The following is a 16639-nucleotide window of genomic DNA, read 5'->3' on the forward strand; positions in this document are numbered from 1 at the left end:
ACGATTTTAAAACTCTTATCGCCAGTCGTGTCCTTTTCCCCGTCTTCCGACCCACCGCCTTGCCGCTACAAATGAACGATACCAGCGCTTGATCCGTCTGCCCTCCCTACCAAACGCTTCCCTGTTCGTTCGCACGCCGCATCGCGATTGTGATGGCGACGATGATGCTGATGATGGAAAATGAGAGGATTAAAAAAGGTGCACGATATGATGTAAAATATCATTCGTTTATCATTTTTTATGACCACTCCTCGGCCTGCCCCCGTTCCCTTTTCCTCTTCGTGCCAAAGTTCGGAGGGATCGCTTTGTCCCTGGCAAACAGTGAGCCATGAATGTGTTTATGCCCGCTGCATCGTCCCGTGGTTGATGGGTTGAGCGAGGGTTGCCAGTTTTAACTGCCAGTCAAGCACGGTGTAAGTGAGATAAAACACGCGAATACACACTCACACACATAGAATGTAACCGAAAAAAACTCACACTCACAGGATGCTGGGAAGTAAAGTGTTACATGCTCGTGATGAGCTTTATCTACTGCTCAGGTGGTCCTGCCTCCTGCAAGGAACGATCAGAGTCCATCAGAGTAGTGTCCTTTCCCTATCTGGGCGTTTTTGGCAAAAACACATTCCCAAACAATCTACCGTCGCTCACACCACATCACTCACGAGCCCGTTTGGCTGGCCACGTGGGCAAGTGTCTGAGAATGAAACGGAAATTAAATTTGATCCATTTGAGAAGATTATCGCTTCCTTACCACCACCTTCTGCCGCTGCGTCGTCTGCGCTCGTCGAGCGAAAAAGGTATTCGAATGGATTCACCTTGAAAGGGACTCCCGACAACGGTAAGCAACATGCCGGAAGGACGTTTTGTCGTTCGGACAGCTGTGTATAACGATGCCAACACTGTCACACACACACATACACACCCAGATGAGAGCGTCAGCACTAGCGAGTCGTGCCTCGTCTGCTAATGGGTGTCGGAAATGGGTTGGAATTCTTTTTCAACGTCGCGAAGGATCCGACCGACAGCGTTTAGTGATGAGCCCGGTACGTGAATGATCCCTCTTTCGGACGACGATGACGACGACGGGCCGATCAGCTCAAACTGGCACGACTGTTGGTGGTATTGGCGGTTGTCCCGGTGTTCTCCGATGGTGTTAAGATAGACGGGTTGAACAGGCACGTTTTGTGACACCAGCTCATTTGTAATCGTTGTTTTCTAACGGCTGATTTTTATTTACATTCAATTCGTTTGAATTGGTAGTTAGTATGACGCTTATGGTGGACTTAATCATGATAAACTGTATCCAGTTTTTGTAAACAGAAGAATCAAGTGAAGTGGAAGTTTTTTTATAGGATTCCCTTCACAAACTTAAAATACTTTAATACTCAATTATAGATTTAAAGCAGTTAATGACTTATTTTTTATTCCTCAAAAAGGGCCTGGCCGCATTGCTATTTCTTCTTCTTCTTCTTTCTTGGCCTAACGACCACTTAAGGTCATGACTGCCATTTTTGGCCTGCTAGACTATATTGATATCACATAGTTAAATAGTCAGTCCTCACTATGGAAGAACGACCCAGATGGGCCTTGAACCCCAGTCCTGTCGTGTGAAGACCGGCACCACTGTCGCATCTACTGCCGAACCACCTTTATTTCTACTTATGACGCATGTGAAATGCAATTCTTCACTATAATTGTTTTGAAAACACATCCAACCTAGCCTAACAAAGCAATTAGTCCAGCTATTCTCACCATCAATTTATCAGTCTAGCTCGTCTTTCTTTAAAACTAATTTTTTTGTAGGAAGTATCTCAAGAATCTACTAATCTTCACGGAAAGAATAGGTTTGTAAAATAAGGTGTTATTTTATTTTAGTCATAACTATGTTCTACATATATCAATCAAATCTTTAATGGACAATAAATGCGGCTTACTTACTTACTTACTTCTTTATTTATCGCCCTTATTACCGCACACGGTCTAGAGCCCTTGTCTGCCTTCGAGTGGCACCCTAGCCATTTTAGCAGAACCATCAACGCCATCTCTGCATCTCAATTTGGGCTCTCCAAGCCTTCTATGTCTATGTATGTGGACGCTCTAAAAGTGCTTTACGGACTGGGTTTTCTGGTATCATTCTCATGACATGAGCAGTCCACCGTAGCATGATGAGTCTAATTCACTATGGTGAGATCGCCAATAAAGCTTGTCGAGCTCATCATTGTAACGGATCGTCCTTCCACACATGTGAGGCAACAAATTTCAATTCTTCAAAAGACTCATTTTTTCTAAAAAAACACCCATGGAGAAAGATCATCAAATGGTTTCAAAACTCATCGAACTTGTGCTGAACGAATTACATTAGTAAAATTATTGGCATAATGAACATTCTCTCTTAATCATCTCGATCTCGCCTCAATCGAATGTGTGAGACTGAGCCGCTTGCTAATTAAAATAATTTCGCCATAAATCCTATACCCAACCAGTTTTATGACACCACGCTACACCGTTAATGGTCTGTACATGTGCGATATAACACACACACTTCCACACCATCTCATCCCCGTCATCCCCCACATGCTAATTCCTGTCCCACTGTCTAGTCTCTCTCCCGTGTAGTTTCTTCACCACTGCTACCATCTCCCACCATCATGTAAGTTGAGAAAGGAAAACTTTTCCAACTTTTCCTTCACACCCCAACACACTCACAGAGTGCAAGACGTTTTCAAACACACATGGTCACACACGACTCCTCTCCACCAACCTGCTTTTCCGGAGTTCGTTATCGGTCCGTTTCTCCGCTCAATCGTTGCCGTTGTCTTTGTGCTGCCACTTTCCCTTCGAAGGACTTGCGGTATTTGGTCGGCTTTTGAGGCTCTTCTACCGTCATGGCAACGGCGAAAGGGTAAGGCCATCGCGCAGCTGTATGTGTGTATTTGTATGTGGTTTGTGTTGATAGCCTCTTAATAACATTATATCGCTTTTCCGTATCAGCAATCGCACAGCAACAGAAGTGGCGTGTTGAGCACAGCAAGACCAACGCCACATCGCGACCATGTTTTGGTCGAGCTCAACCCACCCCGAACCCCCTTTCCCGTCATCTACCCCACCAAGGACATCTTATCTTCCACGCGCCAGCTTCATCATTCGACCAATCTATAAAGCGTGTGCATGTGTGTGTGTGTGTGTGGAACTATGGGACAGGATTGCTGCTGTTCCTTATCAATGTCCTTTCCATCGCTGTGTCGTCGGGTGGATGCTCGCGAGAAGTGTTGTTGCCCGATCGTATCCTCATCCACGAGGAAAACGTAAACAAACGACGCCCAGCCCATCCCATCTGACGCCAAGGATGAGTGTGTTCGTTTCCTCGCTGATAAGCAGCGTTGGACGAGGGAGGGCGGCAAAATCTTAATCCACCGCTCCTTTGCCGCGCGAATGGCGAGATGGCTGGAATGAAGGAAAATGCCATTCATCAGATTACGGGCGAATGTGGCTCTTACCTTAGCAGAAGAAATCGTGCCGCTGGTGTAAATTCACTACGACACACACACATAAGAAGCTCCACAAGGATTCTGTTTTGTTCCGTTGTGTTTAAGTGAAGTGATTTTGATCTCAAGCATTCGAACGTGATTGAAAGCGTGCGATAGGGATAAAAGATTGGAAGGACACATAAAGACCGAAACAAATGAAAATGGTCTTTACCTTCAGATTTCACTGTCTTTTTTTACAATTTCATGACATTCACAGTTCATGAACATTGCAATTAAGTAAAATGTCTCGTAAGATTACTTTAATTGAATTTTTATGATTGGAAAAGAGGAAGAAAAATCCCAATTTGTCTCTTTTGACGTTTATTTCGTTGTACCTCCAAAGTGAGATAACGAATCATTAAAAAATGAAATAAACTAACCAAATTATAATGAATTTACTTAAAGAAACATAATTAAACATTTCTTCAATAAAATAATCAAAGCCTATAAATGTTGTTTTTTGCTACATGTCAGCAAATACTTTAAAAATTATGACCTTAAGGACAACCCTTAAAACAACCCAAAAACAAACGCGCAAATGCACAGAACACGAAAAAAAGCCCCTGCTAAAATTTACAACCGAATATTGCTTGATATGCAGAACAGAACGAAGAATGGGTTTTTATCTCACATTTTCCATTCATCCAGCAATCTCCACCTCACATCTACCATTCCGTCCTGCTCGTCCCCTCACCCACTCCTGCTCCATCCCACCCACCGGGGGTCCCCACTATCGTGCAAAATGGTTTCCTTATCTACCCGCCGAACAGACGGAAATGTATTGAATCGCTCCCAAATGCATCGGCCGGCTTATCTTGCCTCACTTCCGCATCGAAATGCGTGTGTCCTTGGTGTGTGTGTGTGTGTGTGTGTGAGTTAGTTTGCCCGTGGTTGGTCGGTTGGTACGTTCGTTGGAAGGATATATCGCTTCGACCACCCTCGTTGGAACGATACGCTTTTGCCTCGTGCGCCTATCTGCCGTCGACGATCGGCATTCAGTTCGCCGATTTTAGTCCGGTAAGAAAAAGATGAATGAGGATCATCGGTGGAAGGACAGAAAAGGAGGAAGATAGAGATAGAGCGCGAGAGAGAAAGTGTAGCTACGAATGGGTGACTACAGGCAATCGATAGGATGCGATACGGGCGGTGGATGGGTCGGTTTGAAGCAATGGCGACGAGATAGCCCCGATGCGATAGTGCGCGAATCGTGCAGCACTTGGCTAACGATGGCCGAATCGTGGAAGAACGAACCATATCCTTGCGTTCCGTTGCTCAAAGACAGGTGAATATCCTTGCCATGGGAGGGACGAAGGGAGGAATTGAGAAAGGGAGTAGAAGATGGAAAGATAACAACCAACGTAGTCTTCTCGGTGGTGCGGTTCGAGCGAACGACGAACGTGCGATAAGACTGTGGACAGCGCGGAAAATGGGTTTTCCCTACACCGAGCGCGATAAGGAACTGTTTTCCACCGTGCCACGATCGAACGCTCTGAGACACGCAGCGCGTAAAGAAGCCATTACAGCGCGAAAGCAAGAGCGAGACAAATAGAAGGAAAAATGTGCTAAAAAAGGACGACGACGCACACACAGTCCAAGTAGAAAAGTTTACTCACACAGAGAAGAAGAAAACCAAAAAAGCCATAGCGAACAGATAACGAAAAAAGAAATCGACACGACAACCAACAGGACCAAGAACGGCACTAGATAGGGAAAGTTGATAAGAAGGAAAAACTCCCCAACACGTTTGGCGAAAGAAGCGAACCAACGGCAAAAAACCCGGCGTCCCAACCGAGGCAGATAGCGAACCGACCGACCGAACGATAAGACGCTGTTGCCTGTTCGTTGGTGTGTTCGATGGTACGATTTATCATGGCGAGGATAAGAACGCAGGTGGAGATGCTTTTTCCACGGCCTCGGATCCAAACGAATCATGGCGGAGGATCTTGGGGCATCAAGGAAAGCTAAACTACGATGTGGAAACAGATAGATAGCGAGTCTACGGTGCGACGTGCTCTCGTGGGTGAGATCGAGTGAGCAGGAAGTGAGAAGAGTCGAGATGGATCCCTGTCTGGAGCGAGCAGTGTACGGAGGTTGGGTTCGTTTGTTGCATGAATTTTGATCTTATCAAGGGACGTCGCCATCGTCGTTTGGCCATTACTGTTCCGTGCGTCCTGGCCACGAGTCGGACATTTTCCCAGACGGAAGAGTTTTCCAGGCGCGATAAGCGAACGCAACGATGTGTCCCTGTGCTGCAGGTGCTGTGCTCGTGCTCGTGAACGACACGGACGCTTCGATGCAGCGAAATCCCACCACGGTCACGGTTCACATTCCATCCTGGCATACTAAACAGGACGGGACGGACCTTGAAAAGGGTCGGAATGGAGAGGAAGAGTCCTTGCGTCCTTATCAGGCAGCACTGATCGCAAAGTTTCAGCGCAGGTTGGCTCGGTGTGTATGGGACCGGGTCGCATTTCTCTATCGCCGATTCGCCATCGCCATTTGTAGCGGTAATCAGCGGCACTCTGGTGGACTCGACCAGAGACTCCAGTGACTCCCCAATCCACCATCACTCGACGCCTTCCTCGTTCCGGTATCTACGTTGTAAAATATAATAATATCGTTATCAGTTTCCATCAATCAGGATCCAGGTCAGTCGGTGTGTGTGTGTGTGTATGGGGAGAGCGACCAGGGAAGCGAACGAACGCTGCGTCAACAGAATGGTTAGTGGTGGCGGTGGTCGTCTCGCAACAAACAAAGCTCCCCATGCGAAGGACGAACTTTTCCACCGTCCCGTATCAGGTCGGAAGGAGACGCCAGACGAATGGGTGCTCGCTCCAAAAAGCCAGATAAGAACCTCTTTTTGCCTTGGCTTATCGGTTGCTTTCGATCTTTCGATCCATTCCTCATCGCTTCCTCGTCGATTTCTCGCGGGCGGACGTTCGGGCGTTTTGGACTATCCAGACATGGTACGCCACGGAACACAGGCATTGACGGTAGAGAGTGTTGCTCCAGGGAGTGTTGCCCAAAACAAATGATATCCTACCACTATGCTGTTCGCTTTTTCCTACTTTGAAGCACTCAAACTAAACGAAGGACTACATACGGATGGAGGAGTGCGTGATTCTACCCCGTGGCTTCTGATTGATGGCTTATGATAGTCGGCCACTTCCTACACACACACACACTCACAGGTGCATCACATTCGATTGTGTATTGCATTTTGGCACACTCAGTGCGTACTCCTACCCGCAAACTGCAATCTGGTTTTTTTGGTTAAGGGAAATACTTCCAAATTCCATAGCTGCCGGCGATACAGTTTCCTCAAATTGGACGACATCGGTTGAGGAACGACCCTTTCCGAAAAGCATCCGAAACATGACCCCGCTGAATAGCTTTTACGGTCGATCGGACAAGCTCGATAAGGAGGAGACCGATCGATCGACCCACAATGCCAACCGTCTATCCAGCTTCTCTCAACTTGGTCCATCGTCCCGATAACGAACAAATCTCCCTATCAGCACTGAACCGGGCATCCATTTTGCGAGCGTCAATTATCGGATACCTAGGACTGGGCCCCGGTCAGACGCCAACAACTCTCACAGTTCGGGGTGGGCACAAGGATTCGATTATCTGGGCGAATGCCTGAGCGAAAAGGGGGACTCACAGTGGGGGGAACACACAACGGACGCACGCTTATCGCGATCTTTCGTCGCTCCATTTGGCTGAAGTTTTTGGCTGCACGCTGCTGACATGCCATTCTCCTACGAAAAAAGGCAGACGAAAAAACGAAAGAAAAATATTCTCCTTCCGCCTGCGAAACTTACCCTCTGGAAAGGTCAACTCCGTATCCTGCCGTTCGTATCCTGCCCTGTGTCCCAGGGGTTCGGATGGAAGAGGATATTGCATCGTTTCGATAAAAATAAATAGTGATTTGAAGTCAATGGTTGAACTAAATTTTGAAAGACTGCAAGACAATAATTCATTGACCAGACATGCTCCTAACATTACGATGGAGGCGCCTGGTGGATTACGATCGAGCGAAACACGATCGTATCTGCAGTTATTGCGTTGAGTTAAATGCCAGAATGATCTTAAATAAAACAAAAAAATTGATTTAAACTTTAGAAAAGTACAATTATTGCAAATCTAATTATATTTTTGTTTTTGCCTTTTACAGATTGTCTAATTTACCATGACCGCTGGGCGAGAAAAGTGCCGAAAATATGCTGAAGGACTCTTACTTAATCCAAACCATCTTCCCGTCTGGCATCATTGGTGTCTCGAACATATCTATTGTTAACATCATATGTACCTGCTATCATTAAACAAAATGATTAATAGAGTTTACCAGGCCGTCCTATATGAATAAAAAATAGATTTTACAATGTTTGTCGTTTGTTAAGATTAGTAACGTTTTATCGTTAACGTTTAAATTAAGTAATAGTGATGTAAATAAGTTATAAATATATATTATAACTATAAAATAATAAAATGAATTTATATAAATAAAATGAATTGAAACTAAATGAACAAGAGAAATAAAAGCGGGGAAAATGCCACTATAAAATGTGTTAATAAGTCAGGATTATGCAAACGCATAAAATGGGAAACAAAATGCGCCTCAACGATTTGTAAAATTACAGCCAAACGAAAGGTGTTTTAAAAAAAAATAGGAAATTATAAGTAAATTTCTATAAAAGTACTGCACATGACAAGTGCCTGGCTAATTTTGACACAGTGATGAAATTTGATCAATTTTTCCAATATTCTGTAACATATTACTAAAAAATAGTTTGTCTTATTTTTACATTAGATTGTCGATTTTTTACACCCATTCAAAGCAATATAAGTCCAAGATTTGCCAACTTTTTCCTTCGCTTAACAATATCTTGCATTGTTTGTGGGTGACACTTCTGTGATATAAGTACATATTTTAAAAGGATATCGAAAATCCATTATGTCGTAAAGAAATGGAATGAAAACAAACGATATCAAAAATACCACACATGAAAGCATGAAAAAATCATATCTTGTCCGTAAAAACTGCATGACAAGGAGGCGAAAACGTTTAATAACATGACTCAAAAATAAATTTGCGTCAATAAAACAATGTCTTAAGCCGCATGTATTTTAACGATTTTTACAACTATTTACAATAGCGGAGAAACATAACAATAATTTGACATGTACCAAAAAAACGAATTGTAGGTGATATTATATTTATTTTAAATGAAATTTAATGTTATTTTTACAACTTACTACTATTTTTTATTGTAAAAAAACAGTTGTTTGTATAGTTCTATCAAGGAATGTACTGCAATAAATTTTATTTTTCTAAAAGCAATGATCAGTATCAATTTCATTAAAGAACGATTGAACGATGGCAGTACAGAAAAATCAGAGAGTTTATTTAAATAGCTTAGAAAACATTTTAAATGAAAGTATCGACCAACCCATTCGAATCAATATAACAGTTCAATACATGACTTTCTTCCAGCAGATGGCGCTGACGAAATTCAGGCGATGTTTTTATACGCATGGCTCTCAGCCTGACCTGAAACCTGAACCTTTATAAACCTGAGAATTTGTCAAAGCATTTCAATCGATTTATACAATAAATACAAAAAATCAAATGATATGTAATCGAAATAAACTCACTTCGTAAACGTTATTAGAAACATCGTGCATCGTGCAGATTCATAGACGACACTTTACGCTATCGTCCAACAGATGGCGCTTGTAGCGATGTTCAACTCTCGCGACTTTTTCTCATCAAATTCATCGCATCATGTCTCGGCTACAGTGGGAACAGTACGAAGAGTCACAGGCGATATTTTTTTTTTTATTCATAAAGAACGGCCTGGCCGTATTGCTAGTCACAGGCGATATAATATTTAGTAATATGTTCATTTTACGGTTGTATGCACTAAAATACTTCGTAGCACATCATATCACACGTATAGGTAAAACGTGTATAGCAATAATGCACTTTGAAAACATAACTTTGGAGTTATAAATTCAATGTTTTATCACAACGAGCACATTTGCCATCCCCACAAAAGCCAAACATTATTTATATTTAGCATACAAACGATGGTTTCCCTATGTTTTCTAGCCTTCCTTACAGCGAATTTTCCTAACGACATTGTTCCCTCTAATGTAGGTCAAACAGAAATAAATAGCCATAGCATCTTCCACTCGAGCATTTTCTTTGCCTCTGCTACTGAATCCGCCTGTCATCACAGTTTCGACCAATTTCCTTACGGCTGCTACAAACTCGACCAACCTTGAACAACTTCCCCGAAACAACATCATGATGACCGTCAAGCCGGTCATCATCATCACGCCTCTTTTGCCAAAGCATCTTGTGCCAATAACATCGGCTCAGAATCCGATCCGTCCATCGGAACCAGTTGAAACCGGAACATCTTCAATTTGACCGAGTCAGTTAAACCAGCTGCCAGGTAAACAAGACAATCCACCGTGGAACGTGAGCTGATGTCAGAATGATCTAAACAAACCAAACGTTGTTTACACACCGTTCGCCGCGATCGTTTGCGAAGAAATGCGTCGCGTTTTTGGCCGCCGCCGTGTATGTAGCGAAAAACAACATTCAAATCAATCGTTGTTTACCAACAAGATTTTTCGGAGGCCTTTGTTTGCCACAACACACTGTTTTGCTGCTGATCCGGGTGTTTACCAATATTGTTTACTACTGGGTTTTTACTCTCACCCGCCCCCCCGCCCCCCTGGCTGGAGATCCTCCTGTTTTTGATGATCGAAAATATTTGCATCTGGAAAAGCAGTAAACAAAACCACCCACACAGTACGCTCGGTGGCGGTTTTATTCGGTGGCGGAAGTTTTCGCGACAAACGGTCGGGAAGTCACACTGATATCGGGAACGATAATCGTGCTTCCCGCCATGAACATCCGGTTGCAACGAGTGGCACCGTACTTGACCCGCAACGATTAGACAATCGTCATTAGGGGGAGAAAAAAAAACGCACAGCCAATCTTTACGTCACACGCACAGCACGGCATAACAGCATAGTGCAACATTCAATTAAAAATATGGCCGTTAAGGCTCGAAAAATCCCCCAATGGGTAGCACTGGTCTATGGCTCTCCAATTACCCGCGGGACAGAAACAGCCTCTGCACAGCCTAACTTTGTCACGGCTCGACACGAGGAAACAATCCGGTTCAGCTCACCTTCTGAGGTTAGCCGATGATTAACTTTCCTTCGCGAGCGTAATTGTAATTCCTGATGCATCATGGCTTATTTGCAGCCATTCTCGGGTTGGCCCACCGCCCGTCCATCCCGGCCAAAAATAGACGACAGCCAGCAAAACATGTGCCCATGTGCCCATGCTAGGCGATGCAATGTGCCAGCTGCAACCTGCATAATAACCACACTGTCTGGCCGTGATCGATCGATGAATGAACCGTGCGCCGTCGAGTGGTTTGGGCGTGCTTCGATGTACCGTCTCATGGGTTTTCTCTAAAATAGGAAAACGATCTACCTTCCCGGGGCGGCCACCGGGCCACATTCTGCCGGTCCATTGTTGTCCCAACAGTTCGCAAGTAGTTTCCCGCGAAAATAGCTCAACCCGCCCAGCCAATGTTGTGTCGACCAGCTCTGCCCTTTTATCCGACCACCGATGACAAACAAAACATCTGCGTCACCGTGCCACTTGCTTTTATTTTTGCTTCCAAAGCTTGTAGTAGACGCGTGCGTACTGTCATTTACACGCCCCGATCAAGTACTCCACTTGTGACGATATGACCACGATGGCTGTGTGGTCGCACTGCTAGCTATACACACGCTGCATGCATCCTTCCACATCGAATAAAAGCGGCGAACGATGATTCATTGGAATATCCCAACGATATTTTCTTAGCTCGGGTGAATGCAGCAGAAAACCTTTTCTTAGGGCAAAAACAAAAGTATGCGTCACGACCGGCACGTCACTACCCACTTCGGGGTGGATTCACTTTGCAACTCGCATCTCACGCTTTCTGCAAAAGGGTGGGCGAATGTGTAAACTTCACCACCGAAAACGACCCCCGGGCAGAGCAAAACCGGTTTTTTTTTCCACGCTCATCACGGTTCGCAAACGAGTGCGTCATCGTTTTCGGGGACGGATGATTGGGTTACAGCACCGAAAGATCAGCATCATCAGGGAGTGTGCAAAAGGCCGTGTGGGAGCAAGCTAATGATCCTACCGCAAAGGCATCCGTGGCAAGTGTTTGTGTGTGTGTGTGTAGGGGGTGGGGGGGCGAATGGCGTAATGAATACGTGATAGAACAGATCTCTCGTCTCGGCATTCTGATTCGCATTCTGATTGAATATCCGGTATGGGGCAAAGCAGCTCGGGACACATCTGTTCGAGTATTTTTGAACCGATGACACATATTTTAAAATGTCAGCCCATAAAATGTCATAGTGGATTCCGGTGAATCGAAGCGATATATCCTAGTTCCTGGAGAAAGCTCAATTGTTTCAGAGAAGTTTGTGTGGGGTTTATTAACATTATTTAAGCAATTCTACTTTACTTTAACAATAATACTAACTAAATACAAAAAATATAGAAGGATATACAGAGCTGTTAACACTAGACAAAGGCCCATAATATTAAACTAACTGAAAGAAAACTTATCCCTATCTACATATCCCTGATGCAACAAAGCCACAACAACAACAAAATTTACGAGTTGAATTTCGAAACAATTTTCTTCTACAATAGTATTATAAAATGTTATGCACTCCTATGCATTATGCAACATTTTTGTTTTATTTAAACAATGTTTAGAAAAAAACATGAAGTACCAATAATTCAAGATACTTTTACAGGAGAGTCATCATAATAAGAAATATTTAAGAAATTGCTCAGATGCTCTACGTACTTCTCTTCTTCTTCCTTGACACTACAACCTCGAGAGGCCTCGGTCTGCCGTTTTTGGCTTACTGAAACTTAAAAAAACCTGTAATAAAGTTGTCAGCCAAACGTACGGGAAGACGGTCTTGGATGGGATTTGAGCCCTGGTCCTGCCGTGTGAAGACCGACGCCGTTACCGCCTCGGCCACCGAACCGACGTATGCTCTACGTACGTCTCTGTTTAATTACAATATAAATTCAAAATCAACTTCTTGACATGTTCAGGATAGAACAAGAAGTCTATACAACAAGGCCCAGGTCGCCAATCCGTTTCCAGGAAAATTCGGTCGAGGGCTACATTCCTTTAACCACGGACGCATCTGATCTCCGACAGGTAAGATTCCACCTGATCCAGCAAACGAGCTTGCTGTGCTCCTCTGCGCCTCATGTCGAAGGGATCGCAGACGAGCACCTTCCCGGTGGAAGGAAATTTCAAAATATTGTACCATATTGATACATTGAAAATCCTTGCTGGACGCACAATTGTCCTGATTGGGATAATTCAAGACAAGGAACCAATATTGTGGGACCTGCAAGGGTGGTAGAGCCTAAGACGAATCAGTTCTATATTGATTCCTGTAAAGAAATTACTTAAAACTGTTAATAAAAAAAAACAATTTGTAAGTGATCGTAGTAAATATGCAATATGAAATTGCCAAGCGCCTAAACCTATGCGATTTAAAGCTTTAAAGAGAAGCTTTAATATTTGTAGTGCTACTTTTCGGCTCTCATCCGCTTATTTACACTCCCAACACTAGAGAGCAGGCATCGCAGTGCGGAATTTGTTGTGGTGTTCATCGTCGCAAATCGTCCAGAGTCAGTCATGCCTTATCGATGCAAAGCATGTTCCTTTTGCCTGGGTTTTTTGTTTTCTTCAACATTCAACCATTCTCGCTTCGCCCGCTTTACACCTTCACACAACCAGGATCTGGAACGAACCGGTAAAGCAGAGCAACATTGCATCGCCTGGAGTGGATGGAATAAACACCTCAATAACACCTCGTCTAGCGCATGGAACACAAACAACGTACGGCGCAAACAACGGCCGAAACCGTCGCCTGGATCGGATAAATAAACACCATGCGCGGGACTAGCGGGTTCCCCCCGAGAGCACACGGCACGGTGCTTCTTTTTTTTTTTTGGGACAACAAATTATCACCCCAAAAATAAGAATGTACTTGGTAACGCAATGATAAACCGGCGCGCTAGCATCCCTCCCTAGCAACTGGCAACGCGCGTAACAAGATCACTTGTGTGACGCTTATTATGGCCACGGCTGTTTTGTGCTCTATATTCGTAAATCATACGTCATTTCTAACCTCAAACAGACACTTCCAGATGACGTACGAAGGCTTAGAAAACGTGACAGAACACCTTAGAGAAGTGCTTGTCGGAAAGGTAATGTTGATGGATACTCAAAAAACATGATTTTAATTTCCCAGCCCAAGTTTAGCTCGAAAGCAAGAAATGCTTTCAAATGTCCCTCTCTAGCAATACGGCCAGGCCGTTCTTTAAGTATAAAAAAAAATGTTCCTCTCTAAAATACTACACAAACCAAGTTGTAAAAGGCCAGTGAGCGTTTTTCCTCGGAAAAACCTGTTACGCACCGTGTGGAAGGAAATGCAAAAGCAGCACAACAAAAAGCTGAAGCGCTACAAAGCCGGAGCCTCGGGATAACCGTGGCTGGACACCGTCAGAGGATCGATAATTCGAAGGACACGTTTCGGTTGCGCTCGGGTGTGGCAATGCATGTCCGGAGCACTGAAACCTATTTCACCACGACAGATAGTTTCTCCCGAACAACTATCCTTCTCGTGACGCTCTTACGCAGTTTCTTTTCGATCAAAAGCGGTCCGAAAAACCGCTCGTTAATTAAGGCCAGCTCGAACAGAAACCCCCCAAAAGCTCCACCATTACTTGATTAAACGTAATGCGCAAATACAACAAAAGGCACCTTCCAAGAATAAATCCAATCCTGATTCGATGAGGGGGAGCAAACTGATTGTTTTGCAGGTGAGCGAATTTGGAAAAAAAAAATAACGCACAACAATACGAGTCCCCCAAAATACACCAAGCGAAAAAAGCCCCGCCGTTTTCTCGGTACGCGGAAACCGGCGCACAAAAACTCCTCCAACGTACGTTCTGTGATCAATTTACCCGGCCGGTTACTCTGTGAGTGCGATTTTCGCTTTTCTCGTTTTCTCTTCACTATTAGCTGGTGGGCCGCCCGGTTCCGAGTGGGTGAGCGCTGACGTGAGCTTTACTTTTCTACCGTCCCCGGAAAGGACACCGAAAGGACGACCGACTTACGTCATCCGCTGGTTCCAGGAATCGCCCACCTTCATTCATGGTAGAAAACGAATAACCCCGGTAAGCACACTCACACACACACATGTATGGTTGCGATGCGCCCACGCAATTTCAGGGACATTCCAGGGCCAGTGCTCCAATGTCAGGATGTTCAGTGCCAAGGCAGCCAGCGAACGGGACGAACCAACCAAGGCAAAGATCAAGGTCCTGCGCATGACTATTGCAGGATAGGATTGTTAGTCAACCGGGAATGCGAATGCCAAATTGCCGCCCGGCCCGGCCGGCTGCACGGACTTTACGGGAAACGAGGGGATGGGGGGGGGGGATGCAGGGGGTTGGAGTTGCTGGAGAACGAAAGCTTACGGGCGAAACTCTAACGTAACGCTGGTTGAGAGCTCGTAATGACGTCAGCAGGACGGAACAGTTTGGTGAATCGAAGTCCTTACAGTCCATGCGCGCGTAATTTGATGAATGAAGTACGAACGAGATCACAACCCCGGCACAAGCAGGGAATGCGCTGTCTCGCTCGTTCCCCTTGTTACCTTAGCGCGAAAAGGAAAATGGAAAAGCATCGATTTTTTGGTCTGTTTTTCACCCTCCTGCACTGCTTGCCGTTCCCGAGGATTCCGAAAGCTTACCGCTCGATGCTCGTACAGCATCGTCCCACACCCAAACCACAACCACGGCTCCGATTTGGGCGCCGATGTTTGGGTTTTCCCGAGCACGGGCAGATGAAAAGCATACGGGAATGGGGTAGCAGGCAGGCCCGCGTTGGCACGTGAAACCTATTTTCCTACTCGTGGGTCGAACACTTGCTGCTGCCCACCGCACACACCGCCCGTGTCCCCGAGTCGGGTTGTTCAATTTTCTCGATTGACGTCAATCGGCGCTGAGGCCGGTTGTTACACAAGGGCTGGAAAATACTCACGCCGCTTTTCTCGGTAAAGGATTCCATTCACAAATAAAATGCCGGCCGTCTGTTGACACCTGGAGCCTGGGTTTTGAGTTGATATTTCCTCGTTTTTTTTTTTCAAACACGAATGCTCTAAACTTTACCGACAAATTTTCTTAAAAATATATGGAAAGAAGATAGTTGGTTTGGTCATACGAACCGGGTTCTGAAAATGGTTTGACTCCCCAACTGTCACGTAATGCCATAAATCTTGTCCAACGGTTGGCCCTTTTTGTTGGGAAACGGTCCGGTCCCGGGGCATGAAAATTTGATTCCGAATCGCAAAAGCCAGCAGAGATACCATGCTCATGCATTACCGTTCCGGGAGGGTTAGTTTTGTCGATAGTGGGTTGTGCGCTGATGAATGAATTCAAGCACCGATCGTGTTACCTTCAACGGAGGCTTTATTCTTCTATTTACTGCTCTGAAGATAGGTTTATTTTTAAACAGCGAGGTTTCCTTTAAGAAATTGATAGCTTTGGCAACATAACTTTGAAGCAATTAAAGTTCTGGTGAGGATCCGCTTTAAAGAAGCGTATACATTCATGCATTTTGCATACTTTTAGGCGTTTTGTTTCAATATTTGAATATATATAAAGGTTCCGAGGAAGGAAGGCATTTAAAGTAAAAAAAAACCATTATCATTCAACTGGTTTTTCCTAGCTAAAAATAAAAGCACAACGCAATGATAACATCAAAAGGCCAACTATTGTTTTTTCTTGAAGCATATTATTATTATTATTATCATACAGCGAGCAAACACTTTCCCGAAGCCCACGCACCCATTTGCTGAAGTGTGTGCTTTCTGTCCCACGTTCAGTACACTTGACTATGTCACCACAGCACGCCACACTCCCCACAAAAGCAGCATACGTCTCGAGCATAGCTCATTCATAATCTACGCGCAAACCG

General features: G+C 44.7%; 1 protein-coding gene and 1 long non-coding RNA gene across 2 annotated transcripts in view; one reads left to right on the forward strand and one right to left on the reverse strand.

The window, feature by feature from the left end:
* Positions 1–7734, forward strand: part of LOC118513357 — a 63413-nt gene extending 55679 nt beyond the window's left edge. Inside the window, exon 3 of the long non-coding RNA XR_004906452.1 lies at positions 7705–7734. This is a non-coding gene — a long non-coding RNA (uncharacterized LOC118513357). The remainder of the gene's footprint in view (positions 1–7704) is intronic.
* LOC118513315 (zinc finger protein ush) overlaps positions 1–16639 on the reverse strand; it is a 219569-nt gene that overhangs the window by 199865 nt on the left and 3065 nt on the right. The gene's annotated exons all lie outside the window — the stretch shown is intronic.

Source organism: Anopheles stephensi, chromosome 3 (genome assembly GCF_013141755.1).
Source record: "Anopheles stephensi strain Indian chromosome 3, UCI_ANSTEP_V1.0, whole genome shotgun sequence".
NCBI classification, from domain to species: Eukaryota; Metazoa; Arthropoda; class Insecta; order Diptera; family Culicidae; genus Anopheles; species Anopheles stephensi.